The following is a 21,476-nucleotide window of genomic DNA, read 5'->3' as shown; positions in this document are numbered from 1 at the left end:
TTCTTTAATTTCAGTAATGTTATTTTCTTGAGAGGTTTATAGACTGCCTGCTAAAAATAATGCCTAAAAATGTTTATTTCCTCAAAACCGACAAAATCAATAGCTGAATCTAACCTGTTGTGGTGATAGCTAAATCCTTCTTCTAATCTCTCGTGATAAGCAGTATTGCGCTTTGCCTACTGTTTGAGCTAAAATGGACTGTCTTCAGTCGCCCCAACCATGGACCAGGGTTTTAGAAGTACATTTCGATTTCCCATGAGAAGATATAGAAAATACACGATATGAGTCTAAGCATGTTGAGGTTACAGGCCTGGCACCTAAGGACAGAGATGGACTGACTTGACTTTCCTTTAGGCCCAGTGCCCCTTCCCACACACCATGAGATTAACATCCTCAAAGACAATAAGGAGAGACTGCAGGCTGAGACCTGTCAGTTAGAGACACATTTCCTGAGGGAAAAATATTCACAAGATCCCTGGGAACTGGAAGAATTTCTTAACAGCATGAATAATGAATGAGTCCCCTCAGGACCCTGAATACTGAAGCCATTTAAAATTTGTAAAATGTAATTATTAAGACAATAGCACACATAAAGGGCCTACTCAGGGTAGGTAAGATTTCTACTCTGAACATAATTATTCATAAATATGTTGTCACAACATCCCAGGAGATAGGTATTAACCTCAGTTTACCTATTATAAAACAGAGCCCCACAGAAAACACCTTTCCCAGAATCATGTAGCTGCCCAGTGGTGGATCTGCAGTAGTTTTGAGGGTCTATGGTCTTCACCCCTTCAAGATATGTCTTCTTTCAAGAGCATACATTCTTCAAAGTACAGTGAGGCCATCTATTCATCACACAGCAACAGAGACCGAAAATAAAGACTGATCGCATGACACTGGCTGGCAGAATGTGGACATGGGATGAGGACCAAGAATACAGGATGCAGTAAGAACACAGGCAGGGACAAATGTCAGAGTAGCTCCCACCAGTTGCAGGGTGGGCCATTTTCTCATATGTGAACGTAATCAGAATGTCTTCAGCCTTCCTCACAGTCCAAAGATTGAAGGAAACAGATTGAAAAGCTGTTTATGATTTAATGATCACAGATAAACAGCTATAAAATGATCAAGGAAGCAGTTAAACATTTCTACTGCCATCATAAATAACTTTCAACTGTCTTATAATAGAGACTTGAGATGCATGTTTAAAAGGCATCTGTTTTGCAAAGGTATACATATTTTTAAATGGAAAAAGTCCTTTATAAACAAGCTATATTAACGATGTGACTTCACCTAAGATCATTTTCATAGTTTTCCTTGTAAGACTCAATTTCAAAATGATCATAAAGCTTTTGAAAGCAAACTGGCAATTTTGTAGTTGTAAGAGAAAAGAATGAAACACGCAGAGCTATCTATCAGTCTTGGTGGTACGAGTGCACAGCTCGCTCACACGCCTTTTCTGACAGCAGGTTATCAAGTGCATTTGAGTCTGCCCACTGCTACTGCCTCGGTTCTGAGCAGTGGCATCCAAGCCTGAATGCCAGACGGTGCCAGTTCTGGTGAACAGAAGCCAGTCTCTCTCAAAAACAATGGTCCGTTGGAGAGAACAGTTTGTACCAGTATACAAGAACACAACTACATCATCTCCTGCTGACTCAGTGACAGGCACTGGCAGACGTAAAACAAACAAACAAACAAACAAACAAACAAAGTTAAAATCACTAACACATGAAGGGAGGAAAACAAAAGGCTGTGAAGAGCTTACATAGAAAGGCCAGGATTCATTATTAAAAGGAGTTAGGATTAGCCTCTTTCCGTTCTGGGGTTCAAGAAAGCACATGCTCTTTTTCCTTTTTTGGATCTTCCCAATTAAGACACTGGAACTAGGAGAGAAACTCAGTTTCTCTTCTAGAACATTGTACAGAGGTGATGTGCTTTTCTCTTTTCGCTCAGCAATTTCCCCTAACCAGCTAGCTGTTCTCCACTCTGTCACAAAGACCAGTCATCTCAGACCAGATCTCCTTCTTTCAAACATCTCTGTCATTGTAGCATTTCCTTCAAGCTGTATCAGGCAAAAGATCCTTATATATCGTCTATTTAAGGCACAAGCCCAAAAGGGCATTTTTAACAAATGTTTTGATGCTATCCTTTTCAAACAGGGGTCTTGAAAGGAGAAGACAGAGTGAAACCTAAAAAAAAAAAAAAAAAAAAAATTGTTTCCTTTAGTAGCACATAAATCCAAACACTTCTAATACACTAAAAGGAATCTGGGTTGTCATGCATATTATGCAAAATTAATGCACAATTGGCCACACAATACTCAACTTGAAAGAAATGTCAAGTTGCCACTCCTTTTCTGTCAGGAAGCCTGCGGGAATCCACAGCTGGGGTGCAGGGATGATGACACTTAAATCCAAAGGAACTTAAGGCTACCAGAGTATTTCAGCATATTGATGATGCTGATGGATATGAGGAACAAGTCCTGAGAAGAACGCACTACCTACCCTCCATGGTTGTTTGTCTTCTGAATGCAAGGTCGCACAGCGATTCCAACTTATTGAGAAAGAAACAGTTGGAAACATGAAAAATCGTAATGCATCATTACAAGTTGAAGCTAAAACTTTAATGGTAGTCAAATTATGATTAACGGACAAGACATTAATCATTCCTTGCCAAATCTCTTTAATTATATTAATGGCAATTAAAGTACATTGACTAGAAATCAAGAAATATTCAATAGGACTTGGACTGTATGGCTACTGTGTTTACTTCTTTGATTAGTTCTAATAACTTAGTCCTTATGATGTCTTCCTGCTTTCATACACTAACACCTCATGAGGTTGAGATTCTGAAGGGGATTACTGTCAATGTAATACTATCAGGACATTGAATAGTAGCCAATATGACTTGAAAACCAAGATACTGAGAATGAAATGATGCCTTGTTATCTTACGATGCCACTCCCTTAAAAGAAACCAGAATTCTAAAAACAAATCACCCATTAGTTATATGTTTTATAATCTATCATAAGATAGTCAGGATTTTTATTTTTCCTACCCCTCTTACCAACAGCTGCAGACTTCTCCAAATGTTGGAAAACAGTGTTGGCTGCAATCTGTGGGCTACTCTCAGAATCTGTGGCTCTCACCTCCAGCTTTCCCACGAACGAGTGCACCTCCCCTGTGGTGTTAGTTCACAAGAGGAGAAGAGGACAGTGGCCTGTCCCTTTGTCACATGTGTGTGCTGTCTCAGAGCAAACCACAAATAGTTAAGGCAGCTAACTAGGACTTGGGGAATGGAAAGACACAGGAAGAAATGAAGTCTATCGCTAAGCTGTTTGTCTCTAAGTATACACTCAGTTGCAGGCAGATTGGCTCCGCTGATACTCTGCGTGGGAGAATAAACATCCACAGCTAGGCAACCCCTATCCCATAGATACCACTAATGGAAATGCTGCCCCCAGAGACCAAGGCAGCAAAGAGAGCACTGTTTATTCTACATGCTGTGTGGTAGCTAGAGCATGGTAGTCTCGTTTAGCCATTACTAATCCATTACTAATTCATTGACTATGTCAATAAGATATTATATTTCTTAATTAGCTTTAAGACTTGTAGATTTACATAGGGCTTCTTCATGGACCCTTAGTTTTGACCAACCCACACTCTACCTTCTCCTTTCCCCAGTCCTTGTATCCTCATTTAAACCTTTAACCCTCATCTCCTATGATTTTAACCTCATTTAAGTAATATGGAGACTCCCTGACCTATGGCCTGCAAAATGTACCCACTGGTACAATAGTGGCATGGCAGTTATGAGTGTAACAAGCTGATTTCTGATTGGAAAGAAGGCCTGCTCCACAGGACAGATTTTATGTCTGGTCCTATAGACCTGGTCAGAAGCCCAGGACTGAGGAGTCACAAGCCATGTAGACTAACATATAGTTACTGTTTTGCTAAATGCCCATGCTGTCAAACTGCATTCTAAGTATTTATGCTTATGCCCACACATTTGTGCTGCTCTCAACTTTGGTCAGAGAAGTTTCTTTTTGTAGAGATTTACATAGTTAATGCAGAGATTAATAATGGGTGAAAGTATGAAGTATAAATAACTGGAGTGATCAACAGCTGGTGCAGCATCCACATCAGCTTCTCCATTCCAAGAATCAGGGAACATCATGGTTAGTGGAGAGAAAGGATATGGGAGCTGGCATATGGGAAGGAGGGCTGTGAACTGCAGATGTTTGAAAAGGACACGGGTGCTGCACACATCAGTTCCTGGCAGCTGTACTTAGTTATTTGCACATGAGCTGCACAAGATAAAATCCTGTCAAAATCCCAGCATGAATCGAAGAGGAGCCAGTGGCATCTGATGGATCCCGATGAGCAAGAGTCAACCCCCCTCTGGAGACCTGGCTGCTGGCAGGTTGGCCTTGTCCCAGTGGATGGTCCCATACCCATATGCATATAGGCAGTGTAAACTGGACTCAAGGGGCTACATGAACATGCAGGACATGAAGTTGGGAGGGATGTGATCAGAATATGTTATAAAATATATGAATGCTACAAAGAACTAAAATCTAGTATTAAAAATAAGTCAAAACCACCTTTATCAATATCCTTCATTTGAGAAATTAAATAATACATATAAATGTTTTAATATTAGGATAAATGTTTTTCTCTTGATGTTACACTCCAAGAATGCTGCCATCATAAACCCTTATAAATCATTAAAGAATTTGGTTTATGATGGACATGAGCTAAGACTCTTTAAGGATGCTATTAACCTGAAGACTTATTACTTACTCCTCAGATATGAGTCCTCCTTGCAGTAGCAATGAGCCCAAATTACCACCCATAAAAGTTGGTCACCAAAGAGGCTTCTCACATAATTGGAGAAGAACCAGAAATCCAGGAACAATGAACCTTGAAGCTATCTTGGCAGTGACACACAGGATTTGGAAAAGGTTAGGGATAAGCTGTTCCCAAGAATAAAACCAGAATTGCAATATTGCTTTATCCTGTTTTAAAGATGTACCTGCACTAATGTGGAAGTTTAATTGGGGAGCCCCAGGATGAGTGACCCTCTCTCACCCCCAGTAGCCGGGGAACTGGTTCTAATGCTTTGTCTGCTTTTGGCTCCCAAAAGCCCCACTTCCAGCCCTGAGGGTCCCTGCTCCCAGCTGACTTTAATTAATAATATAGAATTGACATACAGCCAACGGCTAGACAGGAAGTAAGGGCGGGACTTTTAGATTGTGCAGGCAAGGGGCAGAGAGAGAGAGGAAAAAGAGAGAATTGCCATGACAGAGAAGCAGAAAGATGAAATATAAAGGATGACCAGCATGTAAAAATCCAGGAAAGTGGCCCTAGGAGCCCTTTTCCTGATTGGGTCTGGGGTAGCAGAGATGAAATATGGATTTTAAAAGATATTAACTCAGCCATACCGGAGGGAGGTGTTTACTAACCACGGAGAAGTTTAGAAGTGCACAACCACTGAGCTAGTCAAGGCAAGGCATATCAAAATTAGCTGGTGTGTGTGTGTGTGTGTGTGTGTGTGTGTGTGTGTGTGTGTGTGTGTTTATCTTTCATTCTCAAAACCAGAGAGCTCTTGGGCAAATGCAGCAAGCATTCAACCTGCTGGAGCCAAATCAGTTTAACTAATTCACTGCTACACTTCAAGGCCATAGAATTGTCTAATACGCAGAGGGATTGTTCTCCTGGAATAAACATGTTTTAAACAGCTATTTCTTTTAAAACAGGAGAAAGTAAAAATGAACTGAATGTGTCTGTCAGCAAAAGGAGTTAATGGTGAACATCATTTTCAGTGACAAACCTGTTATGGTTCTGTAGATTCCCTGCTTTGGGTTCCCTTCAAGGGAGCAGTGTTTGAAAGGCCATCTGTCTGCTGTGGGCAATGATGGCAAGCCTAATCCACTTACAGAAAATGTCAACAAAATCGCTTAAACACCAGTGAGCTGAATAATAGAACACCCTAAGCTAAACTTGAAAAAATATGATTCTGAAAGCCTTATGAATTTCTATTCCTGGGAGGATCCTAGTGTCCTGATAATCCTTGCCACCATTCTGATAAAAGGACCACTCAACAGGACAACAGAAGGCATAGCCTGTTGGTTCTCTACTCTCCACTCTTCCCTCTCACCCTTAGGTTCTTAATCTCTATGTTAAGAGGCTTAATAAGAAAAGATAGAAGATTGATATCAACCTCTTCCATAATGCTAGTCAAACCAACTGCATTTCAAATAAAATTTAAAGAGTACTAGCATTGTTGAAAATTGTCAATATGTCAGATGACCTACAAACTGCAAAAGCAACCTTGAAATCTGAGCTCAGACAACCCTTACGGTCACCATATGACATCACAGGAAGACCTGGAGAAGCCAGCACTGTAGAAACCTTGCCTCTAGGAACTAAAACCATTCTGGTCTCCAAAGTCTCACTCGAAACAACTTGAAAGATGCAGCATGCTCCAAAGGCCAGGGCTGATAAAAGCTGTAAAGGTCCTTACTAATATTAGAAGAATATATTTTAAAAATGCAACATGATATCTTCTGTGTAAGGCTTCTTTTTTTCTTTTTTTTGTTAACTTGAGTATTTCTTATATACATTTCGAGTGTTATTCCCTTTCCCAGTTTCCGGGCAAACATCCCCCTCCCCCCTCCCCTTCCTTATGGGTGTTCCCCTCCCCACCCTCCCCCATTGCCGCCCTCCCCCCAACAGTCTAGTTCACTGGGGGTTCAGTCTTAGCAGGACCCAGGGCTTCCCCTTCCACTGGTGCTCTTACTAGGATATTCATTGCTACCTATGAGGTCAGAGTCCAGGGTCAGTCCATGAATAGTCTTTAGGTAGTGGCTTAGTCCCTGGAAGCTCTGGTTGGTTGGTATTGTTGTACATATGGGGTCTCAAGCCCCTTCAAGCTCTTCCAGTTCGTTCTCTGATTCCTTCAACGGGGGTCCTATTCTCAGTTCAGTGGTTTGCTGCTGGCATTCGCCTCTGTATTTGCTGTATTCTGGCTGTGTCTCTCATGAGAGATCTACATCCGGCTCCTGTCGGCCTGCACTTCTTTGCTTCATCCATCTTGTCTAATTGGGTGGCTGTATATGTATGGGCCACATGTGGGGCAGGCTCTGAATGGGTGTTCCTTCAGTCTCTGTTTTAATCTTTGCCTCTCTATTCCCTGCCAAGAGCATTCTTGTTCCCCTTTTAAAGAAGGAGTGAAGCATTCACATTTTGATCATCTGTCTTGAGTTTCATTTGTTCTAGGCATCTAGGGTAATTCAAGCATTTGGGCTAATAGCCACTTATCAATGAGTGAATACCATATGTGTTTTTCTGTGATTGGGTTACCTCACTCAGGATGATATTTTCCAGTTCCAACCATTTGCCTACGAATTTCATAAAGTCATTGTTTTTGATAGCTGAATAATATTCCATTGTGTAGATGTACCACATTTTCTGTATCCATTCCTCTGTTGAAGGGCATCTGGGTTCTTTCCAGCTTCTGGCTATTATAAATAAGGCTGCGATGAACATAGTGGAGCACGTGTCTTTTTTATATGTTGGGGCATCTTTTGGGTATATGCCCAAGAGAGGTATAGCTGGATCCTCAGGCAGTTCAATGTCCAATTTTCTGAGGAACCTCCAGACTGATTTCCAGAATGGTTGTATCAGTCTGCAATCCCACCAACAATGGAGGAGTGTTCCTCTTTCTCCACATCCTCTCCAACATCTGCTGTCACCTGAGTTTTTGATCTTAGCCATTCTCACTGGTGTGAGGTGAAATCTCAGGGTTGTTTTGATTTGCATTTCCCTTATGACTAAAGAAGTTGAACATTTCTTTAGGTGTTTCTCAGCCATTCGGCATTCCTCAGCTGTGAATTCTTTGTTTAGCTCTGAACCCCATTTTTTAATAGGGTTATTTGTCTCCCTGTGGTCTAACTTCTTGAGTTCTTTGTATATTTTGGATATAAGGCCTCTATCTGTTGTAGGATTGGTAAAGATCTTTTCCCAATCTGTTGGTTGCCGTTTTGTCCTAACCACAGTGTCCTTTGCCTTACAGAAGCTTTGCAGTTTTATGAGATCCCATTTGTCGATTCTTGATCTTAGAGCATAAGCCATTGGTGTTTTGTTCAGGAAATTTTTTCCAGTGCCCATGTGTTCCAGATGCTTCCCTAGTTTTTCTTCTATTAGTTTGAGTGTGTCTGGTTTGATGTGGAGGTCCTTGATCCACTTGGACTTAAGCTTTGTACAGGGTGATAAGCATGGATCGATCTGCATTCTTCTACATGTTGACCTCCAGTTGAACCAGCACCATTTGCTGAAAATGCTATCTTTTTTCCATTGGATGGTTTTGGCTCCTTTGTCAAAAATCAAGTGACCATAGGTGTGTGGGTTCATTTCTGGGTCTTCAATTCTATTCCATTGGTCTATCTGTCTGTCTCTGTAGCAATACCATGCAATTTTTGTCACTATTGCTCTGTAATACTGCTTGAGTTCAGGGATAGTGATTCCCCCTGAAGTCCTTTTATTGTTGAGGATAGTTTTAGCTATCCTGGGTTTTTTGTTATTCCAGATGAATTTGCAAATTGTTCTGTCTAACTCTTTGAAGAATTGGATTGGTATTTTGATGGGGATTGCATTGAATCTGTAGATCGCTTTTGGTAAAATGGCCATTTTTACTATATTAATCCTGCCAATCCATGAGCATGGGAGATCTTTCCATCTTCTGAGGTCTTCTTCAATTTCTTTCTTCAGTGTCTTGAAGTTCTTATTGTACAAATCTTTTACTTGCTTGGTTAAAGTCACACCAAGGTACTTTATATTATTTGGGTCTATTATGAAGGGTGTTGTTTCCCTAATTTCTTTCTCGGCTTGTTTCTCTTTTGTGTAGAGGAAGGCTACTGATTTCTTTGAGTTAATTTTATACCCAGCCACTTTGCTGAAGTAGTTTATCAGCTTTAGTAGTTCTCTAGTGGAACTTTTGGGATCACTTAAATATACTATCATATCATCTGCAAATAGTGATATTTTGACTTCTTCTTTTCCGATCTGTATCCCCTTGACCTCCTTTTGTTGTCTGATTGCTCTGGCTAGAACTTCAAGAACTATATTGAATAAGTAGGGAGAGAGTGGGCAGCCTTGTCTAGTCCCTGATTTTAGTGGGATTGCTTCAAGTTTCTCTCCCTTTAGTTTAATGTTAGCAACTGGTTTGCTGTATATGGCTTTTACTATGTTTAGGTATGGGCCTTGAATTCCTATTCTTTCCAGGACTTTTATCACGAAGGAGTGTTGAATTTTGTCAAATGCTTTCTCAGCATCTAATGAAATGATCATGTGGTTTTGTTCTTTCAGTTTGTTTATATAATGGATCACGTTGATGGTTTTCCGTATATTAAACCATCCCTGCATGCCTGGGATGAAGCCTACTTGATCGTGGTGGATGATTGTTTTGATGTGCTCTTGGATTCGGTTTGCCAGAATTTTATTGAGTATTTTTGCGTCGATATTCATAAGGGAAATTGGTCTGAAGTTCTCTTTCTTTGTTGGGTCTTTGTGCAGTTTAGGTATAAGAGTAATTGTGGCTTCATAGAAGGAATTTGGTAGTGCTCCATCTGTTTCAATTTTATGGAATAGTTTGGATAATATGGGTATGAGGTCTTCTATGAAGGTCTGATAGAATTGTGCACTAAACCCGTCTGGACCTGGGCTCTTTTTGATTGGGAGACCTTTAATGACTGCTTCTATTTCCTTAGGAGTTATGGGGTTGTTTAACTGGTTTATCTGTTCCTGATTTAACTTCGGTACCTGGTATCTGTCTAGGAAATTGTCCATTTCCTGCAGATTTTCAAGTTTTGTTGAATATAGGCTTTTATAGTAAGATCTGATAATTTTTTGAATTTCCTCTGAATCTGTAGTTATGTCTCCCTTTTCATTTCTGATTTTGTTAATTTGGACACACTCTCTGTGTCCTCTCGTTAGTCTGGGTAAGGGTTTATCTACCTTGTTGATTTTCTCAAAGAACCAACTTTTGGTTCTGTTGATTCTTTCTATGGTCCTTTTTGTTTCTACTTGGTTGATTTCAGCTCTGAGTTTGATTATTTCTTGCCTTCTACTCCTCCTGGGTGTATTTGCTTCTTTTTGCTCTAGAGCTTTTAGGTGTGCTGTCAAGCTGCTGACATATGCTCTTTCCTGTTTCTTTCTGCAGGCACTCAGCGCTATGAGTTTTCCTCTTAGCACAGCTTTCATTGTGTCCCATAAGTTTGGGTATGTTGTACCTTCATTTTCATTAAATTCTAAAAAGTCTTTAATTTCTTCCTTTATTTCTTCCTTGGCCAGGTTATCATTGAGTAGAGCATTGTTCAATTTCCACGTATATGTGGGCATTCTTCCCTTATTGTTATTGAAGACCAGTTTTAGGCCGTGGTGGTCTGATAGCACGCATGGGATTATTTCTATCTTTCTGTACCTGTTGAGGCCCATTTTTGACCAATTATATGGTCAATTTTGGAGAAAGTACCATGAGGAGCTGAGAAGAAGGTATATCCTTATGCTTTAGGATAGAATGTTCTATAAATATAAGTTAAGTTAATATCTGTTAAGTCCATTTGGCTCATGACTTCTCTTAGTCTGTTTACGTCTCTGTTTAATTTCTGTTTCCATGATCTGTCCATTGATGAGAGTTGGGTGTTGAAATCTCCTACTATTATTGTGTGAGGTGCCATGTGTGTTTTGAGCTTTAGTAAGGTTTCTTTTACGTATGTAGGTGCCCTTGTATTTGGGGCATAGATATTTAGGATTGAGAGTTCATCTTGGTGGATTTTTTCTTTGATGAATATGAAGTGTCCTTCCTTATCTTTTTGATGACTTTTAGTTGAAAATTGATTTTATTTGATATTAGAATGGCTACTCCAGCTTGCTTCTTCTGACCATTTGCTTGGAAAGTTGTTTTCCAGCCTTTCACTCTGAGGTAGTGTCTGTCTTTGTCTCTGAGGTGTGTTTCCTGTAGGTAGCAGAATGCAGGGTCCTCGTTGCCTATCCAGTTTGTTAATCTATGTCTTTTTATTGGGGAGTTAAGGCCATTGATGTTGAGAGATATTAAGGAATAGTGATTATTGCTTCCTGTTATATTTATATTTGGATGTGAGGTTATGTTTGTGTGCTTTTCTTCTCATTGTTTTGTTGCCAAGACGATTAGTTTCTTGCTTCTTCTAGGGTATAGCTTGCCTCCTTATGTTGGGCTTTACCATTTATTATCCTTTGTAGTGCTGGATTTGTAGAAAGATATTGTGTAAATTTGGTTTTGTCATGGAATATCTTGGTTTCTCCATCTATGTTAATTGAGAGTTTTGCAGGATACAGTAACCTGGGCTGGCATTTGTGTTCTCTTAGGGTCTGTATGACATCAGTCCAGGATCTTCTGGCCTTCATAGTTTCTGGTGAAAAGTCTGGTGTGATTCTGATAGGTCTGCCTTTATATGTTACTTGACCTTTTTCCCTTACTGCTTTTAATATTCTTTCTTTATTTTGTGCGTTTGGTGTTTTGACTATTATGTGACGGGAGGTGTTTCTTTTCTGGTCCAATCTATTTGGAGTTCTGTAGGCTTCTTGTATGCCTATGGGTATCTCTTTTTTTAGGTTAGGGAAGTTTTCTTCTATGATTTTGTTGAAGATATTTACTGGTCCTTTGAGCTGGGAGTCTTCACTCTCTTCTATACCTATTATCCTTAGGTTTGATCTTCTCATTGAGTCCTGGATTTCCTGTATGTTTTGGACCAGTAGCTTTTCTACTTTACATTATCTTTGACAGTTGAGTCAATGATTTCTATGGAATCTTCTGCTCCTGAGATTCTCTCTTCCATCTCTTGTATTCTGTTGGTGAAGCTTGTATCTACAGCTCCTTGTCTCTTCTTTTGGTTTTCTATATCCAGGATTGTTTCCCTGTGTTCTTTCTTGATTGCTTCTATTTCCATTTTTAATTCCTTCAACTGTTTGATTGTGTTTTCCTGGAATTCTTTCAGGGATTTTTGTGATTCCTCTCTGTAGTCTTCTACTTGTTTATTAATGTTTTCCTGTGTTTCTCTAAGGGAGTTCTTCATGTCTTTCTTGAAGTCCTCCAGCATCATGATCAAATATGATTTTGAAACTAGATCTTGCTTTTCTGGTGTGTTTGGATATTCCATGTTTGTTTTGGTGGGAGAATTGGGCTCCGATGATGGCATGTAGTCTTGGTTTCTGTTGCTTGGGTTCCTGCGCTTGCCTCTCGCCATCAGATTATCTCTAGTGTTGCTTTGTTCTGCTATTTCTGACAGTGGCTAGACTGTCCTATAAGCCTGTGTGTCAGGAGTGCTGTAGACCTGTTTTCCTGTTTTCTTTCAGCCGGTTATGGGGACAGAGTGTTCTGCTTTCGGGTGTGTAGTTTTTCCCATCTACAGGTCTTCAGCTGTTCCTGTGGGCCTGTGTCTTGAGTTCACCAGGCAGGTCACTTGCAGCAGAAAAGTTGGTCTTACCTGTAGTCCCGAGGCTCAAGTTTGCTCATGGGGTGTTGTTTATGAGCTCTCTGCAGCGGCAGCAACCAGGAAGATCTGCGCCGCCCTTTCCGGGAGCTTCAGTGCACCAGGGTTCCAGATGGCGTTTGGTGTTTTCCTCTGGCGTCAGAGATGTGTGCAGAGTGCAGTCTCTTCTAGTTTCCCAGGTGTGTCTGCCTCTCTGAAGGTTTAGCTCTCCCTCCCATGTGATTTGGGTGCAGAGAACTGTTTATCCGGTCTGTTCCTTCAGGTTCTGGTGGTGTCTCCGTAAGGCTTCTTTTAAAGAAGGTTCTGCTTACATGGCTCCAATTACTAGTTACTTGGTTAACCATCAAAGGGTAATTTTACAGAAGTCCTAGACTAAAAATGGAGATGTAAAACCAACAACCCAAGGAGACAAGAAGAACTGACTTCAAAACAGCTTCAGCTGCTTCACCCCAGCTCTGTGTCTCATCACTTTGAAAAGCAAATGGATGTTTGTAACACCTGGCCTATTGTTCTACACTCCAAAGACACCTTCCACTCCCCTTCCCGAGTTGGCATCTTACAGCCCTAGTGTCTGGTCTAGATGTGTCTTTTCTCCAAGGACATTCATTCTTTAGTGTCTACAACTAATGTTTAAGTAGACTGGATGTGAGCACACGTAGCCCAGGCCTATTCCCAGAATGGGAAAGCACCCTTTCCTGCTGGCCTGAGTCCCAGTTCTGTGTAATTGAGGGAAGGGTTGCCAGGAAGACTTGCCAAGACACGACGCAGCCAATGAGTGAAGCTGGTACAGCTCCTGGCGAGTGTTCTGATCCTCGCTAACCATTGAGCTGAGCCTGCGGCCAACTCAACTTCCACACTCATGGCTGATTGGAGACCGGCTCTAATGAGTATTTATTCTGCTGTCTCAAACCTACCAGGGCATTTGATTAAACACCAAAGCAATAGCTACTCCAAGGAAAGGTCTATTTCCATTCTTTGCAAGTCTGAGACCCATTCAAGTTACAGATCTCACACTCAAGCCGCCCCAACACAAACTGATACAGCACACATCTGTGTATGTTAAATGTTTTCAACCCTACACAAAAGTGGGAGGTCCAGAAACTTTATTTTTTGTTTGTTCATTCAGATTCATTCTGGCTTGATAATTCATTGATCACTACTATGTTTACAGCATTCTACATATCTCTATACAAATATGGTACCTCTATTAATTAATATGGATGAGCAGCAAGTGAGTGGCTTCTCTGAGGAGACGAACATTTCCACCCTCACTCCTGCTGATTTTATGGAATTCACACATCTAACTTATATATATATGTTAAAACATTTCTTCTAAATGTCAAATACCATCACTCTTACCTTTTTATTTTTAAATCAACTTTATAAATATATATCCCTGAAAAAAAAAACCAACCCACCATACATTCACAAAACCTACTGGGTTTTGTGTCACGCCAATGCTTCCCTAATCCTGCTTTCTATCTGGGCCTCAGATTTCTTCCCAGAATAGATTACTGTTAACATGAAGCTGGCAGAGGCAGGGGGAAGAACGCTCACATTCTGCTCTTTGACATGACAGCCACTGATGTTCCTTAGAACTTGATGTGTGAACTAAGAAAACAAAAAAGTAAGTGGAACTTTCCATCACCGCAGTAGAAAATCAGGAAGTCTGTCTGACAAGCCTTGATGATACTTTGTACAGCCACAGATCTGTGATAAACAGAACAACCATGGCCTCTTCCTTCACCTCCCAGCACACTCCTGAGCAGCAATAGTAAGGGTGTTTTAAAAAGCCATAAGAAATAAGATAATTTTATATCTATGTAAAATTAACACAATGCACATAAGCATATATTAAATATATATATTGTTTAAATGAAGTTCTATCTCTTGAGGTCATAATGTTCCCCTCAGAAATCACAGACTATCTAACAAAACCCAGTACCAAGCAGGAGAATCATCCTTTTGAGTGTTTGTCCAGGGAGTCCAAGAAACTCCAAAAACAATATAGACAGACAATTGCCGTTGTTCTTAGTTACCTCCCAGAAAGTCCTATTGCTAAAGACACCACAGACTATAGACACAGGATTCAGAGGAATTAAGCTGAATCTGACCAGAAAGTCCCTCCACGAGGACTAGCTTTTGTGGTACTGAAAGGTACTATGTAAGCTGCCAAGAGAAGAAAACATCTAATAGACCCATCAAACTGCAATGCCTATGAATCACAGCAAGATCTTCCTAAAGATGTGATAATGGCACTTTTATCTTGGCTGTAACCAACAGCTATTTAATTGGACTTAAGGCAGAGTCAACGGGAAGGAAATCATGCCTGGAACCATAAACATAACCAACTCCCCTTGGCTGCTGAGGCCCCAGACTTCAAAGAAAATCTACTTCTATCACTTTCCAAAACAAGTATAAGGTCTAACTACATTCTAAACATGTATCCTTATGCCCACAGGTAAGTGTAGTTCTCATTCCTCACCAAAGAACATTCTTTTCTGAGTAGATAGAGACTTTTCCAGAAAGCCACAACTAGTCAAGAATGTAGAGACCATCTGACTGGAGTGCCCAAATCCACTTGAAACGTCTCCAATGCATCTCCTACGTCCAAGGCTCAGAGAACATAGGGACAGGGAGCGCAAAGACTGTGAGAGCCAGAAAACCAGAAATCTACTAAAGATGGTGCCTTCTAGATATAACAGGTAAGCTAGACCCATGACATCTCAGCAATATGGCTTCCTCACAAAAAGACCTAAGCAGTCCCAACATGAGTTGATATCTCAGTGTAGGATGACCACTCCTGGATGAAGACCTACAATTAATTAACAACTGGAGAGAGAGAGAGAGAGAGAGAGAGAGAGAGAGAGAGAGAGAGCATATTAGTCTTCTCTAGAGATGAATCCACTAAGAGGTTATCCAGTCTCAAGTGATCAGTGATACTAAACAGACTCGGCAGGTTGCATTTATATATTTATTTGCACAAATATCTGGATCTATATGTAAAGATAATAAAGAATAAGAGAACATGAATTTGAAAAGGAGCAGGGGGCATAGGAGGCACTAGGGAAAGGAGAAGAGGGAAATGATGTCATCCTATTTTAATTAAACAAAAGCAAGAAAGAGAGCAATGCAAACTGACTTGAGCTGGGATGTACTTCACGGCCTGAGCAGAGCCTCCTCTGAACACAGTCACACATGGCCAAATCAACAATAGGTCAGTGACCTATGAGATGGCCCCACACCAGTTAGAAAAATCAATCCGATTAATCCTTTCAGAGATCAGATGTGGGAAGTTTAAAGAGGCTTAGCCAGTTTGTCAAGTGATGGAGCCACACTCAATTAAAGCAGAGAGAAGTGTGGAGCCGAGAAATCGACTCACGTCCCCTCCCAAAGGAAAAGAAAAGAGCTCACCGTCCCCAAGGCTCCACCCAGGAGAGTGTTCTGTGCACTGCCTCAGAGTCTCACCTAAAGAACCCAAGTGGTCTGCACTCCTGTAATTCAAGGGAAAATGTTCTAAGTGGGAAGGGACAAGCCTGTTACTTTTTTGCTCACACCCCCTGCCTGGTCAATAGCAGGGAAAATAATCTCTGATCTATGCTGCTGTCACAGTGTAAGGCTTCTCAGGTTTCTTCTTAAGAAACCAACATACTGAAAAGGACTGAAAGAACAGACAGAGCCTTGCCTGCTGGCAGCTGGGGAAGAATGATTAACACTATCAGGATGGCCTATGGCCTTGGGAATGCCATTGGCTCTCCTTTGCTGGGAGACATGGGATTTAATGAGAGCTTCTTTGAGTTCACCTAACATCCTAAAGGTTTATTAATTAGAGATTGGTTCAAATGTGCTGTGTTAAAATCCACGTAATTGTGTGAAACAGGAAAGACTACTGAGCAGGGATGGAGATAAGGAAGTAATTAAGTGGGGAAGAATGGAGCAAGCACACCTGATGGAGTGCGGAGGGATGGGAGAGATCAGTGAAGGAGTCCTGAAGATGTGGTATTTGACAGCTGGAGCTCAGGGAAGAGGGGGGAGGGGAGGGTGGGCACATGCAAATACCCCCACACAGTGCAAAAGTATCTCTCACTTATCTGGATACACTGGCACCAAGAAGCCCTAGGAATTCTCTTGCCTCCTTAGTGCTGGGATTAGAGGTGCCGCCCACCTGCAGCCCTGGCTTTTACAGAGGCTCATGCTCTTAGCACTTCCTGGTTGAGCCGCTGCCCCAGCTCAAAGGCAGGCTGTTGAGGCTTCCAGGATGGACAACAGCACCATATCCCCAAGCCCTTGAAGAAGGGGAATGAGGCCAGTGTAGATAGAACCTGGAATGATGAAAGCAGGAACTAGAAAGGGGTGGGGTGGGGTGGGGTGGGGTGGGTAAGAACGGCCACAGGCTTGTGCAGAGGAACTCTGGGAGCTGCAGGAAGGGCTGAAGGAAGCTGAGACTGGAAGGTGGTCATGCCATTTTTATGTTTAGAAAAGTTGCCCCATCTGCTGTGCTATAAAAGGGGAGCATATAAGAAGGAAGAGAATTTAAAAAAAAACACATGGTAAGGAAAGGCAGCTACGACAGTGGGGGCTAAGGGAAGAAATTGCTCTTCAAGAGATGACCAGGAGGTTGGTCCAATAGAACGTGAGTCAGAAAAAAGGTCTCCCTCCCAGAATCCTGGTTAACTATTTTGAGGTAGGAATCTGACAGGTGTCGCTAGAGCAGACAGGAGATGCACTGGCTTGGCTGTAGTATGGTCACTGTCAGGTGGAGGGACAGATGAAGTATGTGGGAGTAAGGATCATCCAAAGATAAGCAGAGACACCTCTGCAAGAGAGGCCTTCAAGCTGACAGAACAAAAAGGAATAGAAGCCATCTGTAGGCTTGGAGAGGGAGGAGGAGGGGAGGGGACATAGGGAGGGGGAGAGAGAGAGGGAGAGAGATAGAGACAGAGATACAGAGACAGAGAAAGACAGAGAGAGACAGAGAGACAGAAGTGAGATAGACACAGACACAGAGAGAGAGAGACATCCAGACAAAGGGGGAGAGAGACAGAGAGGAGAGAGAGAAAGAGAGAGGCAGTCAGAGAGGGAGGAGCAACAGAGAGAGGGGGAGAGGGAGATACAAAGAGACAGACACAGAGAGAGACATGCAAACACAGAGAGAGAGAGAGAGAGAGAGAGGCAGAGAGAGAGACAGAGAGAGAGAGACAGAGAGAGAGAGAGAAGGGGAGAAGAGAGAGAGAACCTACCTCTAACCCAGAGAAACACCAACATTTAGCAGGAAGAAAGGAGGGAAGAAGGGCCTGCAAAGGCTTCTGGGAGATAAGCCAGAGATGAAGTGAGGAGACAAGGGCAGTGTTCAACCATGAGCAGGAGAGAAACGCTCCCAACCAATCAAGTAAGAGAAAAGCTGAAAAGTGTTCACAGTATTTCACAACAAGGTTCTGATGACCTTGGAAAGAATGATTTAATGGAGTGTCAGGGAGAAGACAGATTAAAGTTAGCTAAGAATGAGTGGGAGGTAAGGAGGTGAATTCAGCATGCATAAACAACTTTGTCAAGAAGTTTGGATGTGGGTGAGGACAGACAGGAAGAATGCTGGAGGGGTCAAATCCACTTCTAAAAGCCTTTTCTGTGTGTAAGAAATAGACATATAAATTCAGTTAAGCTGGACAATGAACAACTAAATAATGAATAGTGAAAGGAGAAAAGGCAAGATAGGAAACAGAATAGCGACAAGCCTAAACTTGAGGATTATTTCTCAAGCTTGATGAATCCCAAGGTCCTAATGTTTTCTTCTCCTTATTTAATAGCCCCTTACTTGTGTGAAGTAGAAAATCTACTCAAGAAATAGAAGTGCTCATTAATTTGAGTCTGCAGAAATCTAGCTAAAATAAAAAGTAAAAGCAGAGACGGCCTATGCCCTGAAGGTCTAGCACCACACAATGGGAAATTCTCAAATCATCCAGTAGGGGGCACCCCTGCTCTGGGCTTGGGTACAGCCAGTGCCTCTGACCACACACCACTAAAGCTCCAGGGATTAGAAACACCCTTGGGAAGAAGCCATTTGGTTCATTCCTCTGCTTCCATATAGAGCTGCAAGTAAATTCTGATAGCTTCCCAAGTTGTCAAATACAACGATGTGCCACTGACCCGTGTAAGCCATCTACATGAACATGCTGTTCACAGACTTCAGGTGGAAAATGGTCCTAGTAAACCCTGAAACTGTCAATCAAGCATCTCCAAAGCCCACCGTTTCATTGCCGAGTCTCACCATGGGCAACGCACACATGCACACACGCACACACACATGCACACACACAGACACACACACACACTCACACTTACACTCTCACACACACATGCACACACACAGACACACACACACTCACACTTACACTCACACACTCACACACACACACACACACTCACACACAGCACTTTTTTCGAATACTAGTTAAAACCAGTTTTCTCATCTGTCAGTCAGCTCAGAAAATGATAGGTTTTTCACTTGCTAATAGTGCAAAATGAATGATAGCAACCCAGGTTTATGAGCGGAGAGAGAGAACAAGACCAGTGAGTGTACAGTGGAGATGCCACAGGCCTGTCCCTATTGTCAAGGACAGCACAATGTTTGATCTCTTACTCTCTTATCTTTCCCTGCTTTCTGAAAATTTATAATCATAGATGTAAGTTTTTGAGGGCTTGTTTGGGACTGAGCCTTACAGAATGTGGAGAAGTTGTGGAGAGAGAGAGAGAGAGAGAGAGAGAGAGAGAGAGAGAGAGAGAGACAGAGAGAGAGAGACAGAGAGAGAGACAGAGAGAGAGAGACAGAGAGAGAGAGACAGAGAGAGAGAGAGAGAGAGAGAGAGAGAGCGCAAGCCAAAGAAAATGAGGAGTATTCAGAGTATTGAGAGATGTGACCAGGAGTAAGAACCTCAGAGGGGCAGCCATAGTTGGAGCACATACAGAAAACGGAAATGACCAGGAGAAAAGGAGTAAGTACATTATTAAACAAAATTACTTAGCAAGAATCAACAACTTTTCTAGAAACAAATTTAAGGCAGTATGTGCACCTCCCTCTACAGGATTCTATAACTTTGTTACCCAGAGATTCAGGGAGCTGTGTGCATTCCTAGAAAACTACATTATGGGCGGGTACACGTTCTACAGTGTCATGTTCGCAGTGCTGACTAAGGGAACATCAGTACAGCATCCTAAACAGTCTACGACGAGACCTCCTGCGCCACTCTAACCTTCCCTACTGACTTATTCCAACAGCCAGGCTGGCCCCTGCCAGAGGACATCTCAAACCTCACAAGCGATGAGTGGATTTGGGCAGCATCTTGGCTTCCTTCCCAGGGCAACCCTCTGAGGCAGTAGAGTAGGACGCCAGACTCCACATGCAGTAGTATTTTCATAAGCTATAGATTTGATTGCACCTTTTCATAAATGAACGCTAACTTCAAGGGCATTAGGCCACACAATCAGTTCCTTAGTCCACACACATTTATTCTTGTTTAGTTTCAGTTTGTTAGTTTTTCCTTGTGCTTGGGGCACATGCAGATTGGTCCACACTGCATTCACTTCGATGCTATAGCATGTTAAAGTGAAAGTCTCCAAGGCTTCTGAGTACACACGTGGCATTCTTTTTATGGAATTGGGAAAACATAAAGAATTCCTTAGTAAGAACACATACAAGGAGCAGACTCAAAATGCAAAACCTCAATTTGCAGAAGACGAAAAGAAAAGGAAATCTGCTTCTATTTTAGGATCAAGCCTCAGTCACCATTCTGAAGGCCAGAGGGAGGTGAGATTCACACTAGGTCCTGCTGACAAAAGCAGTCATTTAGGTAGACATGCCCATTTTCACTCTCTAAGGAATTAACAGTTCTGAGTTCCCTCTTCTTGCTTATTCTGCTGAGACTCAATAGCCAAGACAGTGTTCTCAATGGATGTCTGCTGCCCAGTGTGAGGCACCAGGCATGTGACCACTGAGTACTTACAATGATACTCATTCCATTGAGGAACAGACTGGGAACATCATTTAATTTTAATGATGCACTGCACATTTTAATGGACACTCGTGGCTAGCATTTATTGGACAGCAGGGAGAGAGAGAGAGAGTGCTGCTAACGTTCAGCAATGAGGTGAATGAAGCCACGTTATTTTCACTCCAGCCTCTTTCCTTATGGCAATGGCTACAACTACGGTTAAATAGCCCATCACAACACAATCTGACAAACTGCTTCTTCCATAGGAACCTAAGTCCCTTTGTGTAGTAACTGCACACTCTATATAGGGCTCACTTTATGACCTTGGGGAAAGTTAGCTACCTCTCTAAGGATACTACTTGTAAAACCAGTCACAGTCTGAAGTTTAAGGATTACAACACATAAACCTCTAGGTGACAGCACCCAGTCTATAACATTGCTCTCTCTGCTCTTACCAGACCCTTACATACCATCTACAGCCAACCACACTAAACTCCTTTCTGTTTAAAGCAAGATTTCCTACAAGGCTGTGAAGGGATTGGCTCTGCCAATCTCTGCAGTTGCACATCCGTGGCTTTAAGAGCTCAGTCTCATTATACAGGGTAGTTTTTCAGTGGAAAAGATTATCTGCCTTTTTTACTCGCTAGGTCAGAAATGGCCGGGTAGCAAGTGGGGAATCTTGTCAGGCTACAAGCAAGGATCCTAGGTCTAGACTGCTTGGGTCTCAATTCTGACCAATCTTCATGCCTGGATGAAATGATGGTGATATTGATATGAAAGGGTTATTATTCTAGAAGTGTGGGAGTGAAGAAGGGGGTAGGTGAATGCTAGGAAAGGTTGCACTCCCTATAAGCATTTTTGTGTATTTATACACACTCTGTATGTAGAGCTCTTGAAAAATATTTAAAGAGTATCAATGATGAAGATGGTAATAAATTTACAAAGTGGGAAGAAATTCA

General features: G+C 41.8%; 1 protein-coding gene and 1 long non-coding RNA gene across 4 annotated transcripts in view; one reads left to right on the top strand and one right to left on the bottom strand.

The window, feature by feature from the left end:
- Plcl1 (phospholipase C-like 1) overlaps positions 1-21,476 on the bottom strand; it is a 337,263-nt gene that overhangs the window by 2,642 nt on the left and 313,145 nt on the right.
- The window catches only part of LOC148003734 (uncharacterized), a 69,560-nt gene that overhangs the window by 14,853 nt on the left and 33,231 nt on the right, over positions 1-21,476 (top strand). The gene's annotated exons all lie outside the window — the stretch shown is intronic.

This window comes from Rattus norvegicus, chromosome 9, assembly GCF_021556685.1.
Source record: "Rattus norvegicus strain SHRSP/BbbUtx chromosome 9, alternate assembly SHRSP_T2T, whole genome shotgun sequence".
NCBI lineage: Eukaryota > Metazoa > Chordata > Mammalia > Rodentia > Muridae > Rattus > Rattus norvegicus.
Note: the sequence above shows the minus strand (reverse complement) of the source record. Positions and strands in the feature narration are given on the sequence as shown.